The sequence below is a fragment of the Nannospalax galili genome, unplaced genomic scaffold (genome assembly GCF_000622305.1).
Source record: "Nannospalax galili isolate Female #2095 unplaced genomic scaffold, S.galili_v1.0 scaffold216, whole genome shotgun sequence".
Taxonomy (NCBI): domain Eukaryota; kingdom Metazoa; phylum Chordata; class Mammalia; order Rodentia; family Spalacidae; genus Nannospalax; species Nannospalax galili.
Genome location: NW_008339003.1, coordinates 1,594,187 through 1,599,156, shown reverse-complemented (window position 1 = coordinate 1,599,156; position 4,970 = coordinate 1,594,187).

Here is a 4,970-nt window from a genome sequence, read left to right as displayed (position 1 = left end):
ATATGAGCTAAATGTTCCTCCAGATAATTCTTCCTCCTTAGCTGGATATTAAAAATGTCCTTGGTTTTGTGGGTGTAAGAGTACTTGCTACATAAGCTTAAGAACTGCATTTGGATTCCCCAGCACTTGTATAAAAGCCAAGTATGGACATGATCACCTGTAACCCCAGGAGTGTAGAGACCAGAGACAAGAGAATTATCTCTGGGGCTTAGTCTAGCTCCTGTCTCAAGGGAATAATTGCATGACAGACAGACACTCAGTGCTCTCCTCAGGCCTCACACCTGCACACACACTGTGTATACATAGACCATGGACATACACTGCACGCGCGCGCGCGCACACACACACACACACACACACACACACACACACAGATGCTCTTGGCCATTTGAAATAGAAAAGCACAGGTGAGTATGTGGAAAGTGGAGAACATTTGTCTACTATTTGTGGGACTGTAAGTTAGAACAATGATTGATAGTGTGTGTGCATATATATGTATACATGTAATCACAAGGTAGTGAAATCAGTTCATTAAAGAGACAGCTACACACCCATGTTCATTTCATCAACAAGAGTCAAGAAATGGAGTCAACTTAATTGTTCATCATCTAATGAATGAATAAGAAAAGGTGATGCATAGGCACAGTTACACACTAGCCAACCGTAGAAAGAAATGAAATCCTGGCATTTGTGGCCACAAGGATGAAACTGAAGACTGTTTTGTTACATGCCGTAAGCCAGGTATAGAAAGAAAAGCACCATATTTTGTTAATCTGTGGAATATTAAAAAGTGGCTCCCATGGAAGAAGAGGGTAGAGAGCTTTTTACCCAAGGCTAGAGATGGTGGAAGAAAAGGATGCAGGGAAAGGCTGACCAGCGCATCCCAAGTTATAGTTAGAGAGGAGCAGCAAGTTCTCCTGTGTTTCTGCCCTGTAGGTGACTACCCATAGCAATATGAAATACACATTTCAAATAGAAAGAATGTTGAATGCTTTCAGAACAAAGGAATGATAAGTATTTGCTGATCTAATTACATTTTACATGGTTTAATTAGTATGCCTTATATATAACATCATGTGGTATCTCAATCTGTACACATTTTTATAGAATTTTTCTGTTTCATACAGTATTGTTTAATTGTACTTAGATTCCCTCCTCATCTGCACCTCTGTTACTACCCCTGACTAATTTCATGTACTCAATTATATATATAGGAATATAGAGTTAAATTTGTGTCCCCAAATGCCTTATGGTGTGTGTCCATCTACCAGAGCCCGGTCAAACTACCTAGAGTCTTACCTTTAAACAGAACTGACTCTCCTCGTCCAGTAGCCAGTAGTTTCTCAGGTTGGGTTGGGGTTTCTTACCCACCTCCCCATGTCTATGCTGGGATTTTGTCTGACTCGAGCTTACATGGGACTTGTGCATGCTGTCTCCTCTGTTGTGAGTTCACATGTCCAGCTGCCAGAAAAACTCTTGTTTCCTTGTGGTCATCTACCACTTCTGGCTCTTACAATCATCTTGTCCTCTCTTCCACAAAGATCCCTGAGCCTTTGGAGGCAGAAGTTTGATGTAAGTGACCTATTCAGGGATAAGTTTTCTGTAGCCTCTTATTCTCTGCACATTACTACAATTTTTTTTAACTTTCATGTATTATTTAAAACTTTAACAACCTTTAAAATGCATTTCTTTATCAATCTTGTCATCTCAGTATTATATATAATTTAAAAAATGAAAATAAGCTTGAAAGGCTTGAATCTGCATTGTTAAGTAGAGTATAAATTCAGATTTATTATTGAAGTTGCTTTCAAGTCCAAAGTCCACCTATAATTTATGGGCCTGATTTATATATTCAGTTTTGCCTTGCTTCATGATCTGCTTGACACCCATCCACTTCTCATTGTGTATTTGGATAGTTTACTCATTACTAATATTTTAGAGTTAACGTTCATGTGCCGAATCTAAACAGGTTTCCTCCCAATTCTAGTGATGTCTTTCTCTGCACTTCATTAAGTAAGCCTTAAGGTAATTTGTTTTTCTTCAATTCTCTTCTCAGTTCTACTGAACGTGGTTTGTTTTGCAGTGAAAAAGCAAAAATGTTGGTGGGTGCCCTAGCCTGGAGTACATTTCTGTTGGTGAACAGGCAGTACTGAAAGTACCTGTTGCATAATGCATAGTTCGAGCTGTTGCATGTGCGGATGTGTACTCCCTCCTAGTTGCATATCCTGTTACTTTAGCAATGCTGTGTGTTTTGGTTGCTGAATTCCAAAAGAATGACACTGTGCTACTGACAGGCTGGTGTGCTTCTCGGTCTGTGCGACACATAGCACTTTTACACTGTGAAACTATGAATAAAATGCATTTTCTTTATCAATCTTTTCATCTCAGTATTTACGGTAAGTTTTACTTGACAGTCATGTCATTAGGTTAAAAATTCTCCTTAGCAGGCTGGTACCGTGACCCCGAATTTCACACATTTTTTTTATGCTGGGAGCAAAATATGATTTTCCTGGGGATGGTTTATAATAGTTGTTGGTGATGTATGACAAGGTCTGGGTGTTTATATTACCATGTCAGGGTTCCCTTAGGTCTATAATTAACACGCTCACCAAGCACTGTAGAATTTCCTGACGAATGTACAAAGCCTTTTAACTGAGTGACCTAAAGATCTGTTGCATTTAATCTCCAGCTGACTTCTGCATTCACTTTTCCCAAACATTTTATTTGGCATTTATCACATGCGGCACCTCCCATTCTTTCCATCCCTCTTGTTTTATTGATGAATAATGAGAAAGTTAACACTGCTTATCTTGACTCGGGTAAATGAAGAGTGGCTTGCCTAAGAGCCTCTTGTCTCAATCAACTGGATGGTCTCTGTGTGTTTACTTCCAGTTTTAAGCTATGATTGCTTACACCTAACAGTAGTCACAAAATACACATTTGTGGGAAAGGCCCTAATCTTACAGTCAACGAAAGTAATCTTATTCTGTGATGTGACTATAAATGAAATCCCATTTTACAGTTGTTAGTCTGATGCCCATGTAGAACCACCAGGGTTAGAGACACAGAAAAGTATCAAAAGTTAGCTTAGTAGTCACATTGTCTAGCCACTTTTTAAACATATCAATCACTGTTAAAGTGAATATATTTAAAATATGTATTTTATAGTTTTGATAAGTTATCCATTTTTGTAAAAGATTTTTTTTTGAACTAGAGAGATGGATTTTGTTACGATTATGGAGACTTAGAAATTGAAACCATAACGATTTGGTAAGATCTGTCAGTATAGGAGAAAGGAAAATTAGGGAAGATCTTCAAATGACCATTGTTCTGAGGATGCTGAGTGGTCACAAAATGTGAGTCACAGGAGATGTCAAACAAATAGCAGTACATGAAAGAGTTTTGTTAGCTGCATCATTCATACATATACAATGCACATACATGTGTGTATATATGTGTACAAAGGCATGGCATAGGATAGCATACGTGCTTCTGAAATGATTTTTATATGAAACAAAATGCCAAATTTGGTTATTTAGTTCAGGCAACACCACTATCATCTCTTATTTACATAAGCATCTAGGTATATATGAGCACATTCATTATATATATTATATCGGCATAATCAGATAGTCCTCCTTCACCAGCAAAATCTAAACATGAGCTCTAGCAACTTCATCACTTAAACACATTTAAGTCCAACACATTCCTCGAACTGTTGAATTGTTTTTACACGTTTCTTTTAAAATCTTGTGCCGCTTTGAATCTTCCTAAATAAGATGCCAAATAAGAAACATTTTAGTTTTATTTTATATTTAGGAAATCAAGTCTCTATTAATAAACTGTACTGATTTTGGCCATAATCAGAGATTTTCTGGGGCAGGGGAGATGACTTTGTACAGTGCTCGCTGTGCCTTGCTGTGCTGCCACGAGGACCTGATATGATCCCCAGCGCCCGCATCAAAACAGAGCAGAGTGGTACATACCTATCACCCGAGCACTGGCAAAGCAGATAGGAGGATGCTAGGACCTTGCTGACCACCACGTCTAGCCAAATCAGCAACTCCAGGTTCAGTGACGAATTCTCTCTCAAAGAAATACGGTGGAGAATCGTTGAAGATGATGCCTAGTGTCAAACCTCCATGCACAGGACAGATGCCTGCTCACAAGCACGTGTGCATTCGCACATGTGCATGTACACATACACACAAACATAAATGCACACATAGATCTTGTTGAATCAGATCCAACACCATACTCTTTTATTTTCCTTTATTGAATTCAGCATTGTTCATAGTAAAATGTATTAACTGAATCGAGAAGCTGCTTTTGCTTTTGAATTCGTTCCCTCCTCTCTTTAATAGTATGGGGCATTATTTCTACAAATACTTTATATGCCATATGTTGCTTTAATACACATTTTTATATTCTCTCTGGGATACAATGAAACTCTTTGTAAGACATACCTTTAAGAAACACACATTAAGGAAACAGAACTGAGTCGAGGAGGAAGCTGCCCACATTTCCTGAAGGACAATAACTAGCTTAAGGAGAATGGTTTCTAAATGAAATACTTGCTCATTGTAAACTCTGAGATTTTAGAAGAACCCCACTAAAATAAGTGAACTAAGAATAACATAGGCTGGCTTCTATCTGTGTTGTTAAAACTGTGCTGTGTGTCACGGTCTGAGGAGGCAATCTGTCTTCATCTGTATCATTACTTCTGGAAGCTCTGCTCCTGACCTAAGACACGGATCTTCAGGAAGGCTCTCTGTGTTCAGGCTTGTCTCCCCACTGTCAAACCCGTGAGCTGTGGCTCATGCTCTTTGGTCTGAGAAACAAAATTGTCTTGCATTTAAAACAATTGTGATATCATTTCACAAAACATTTGTGATTATTTTTAAAATCTTCAAGATCTCTTTAGTTAACTGATCTTTTTGCAAATTTAAAAAGCAACTTTTCTACTTTCA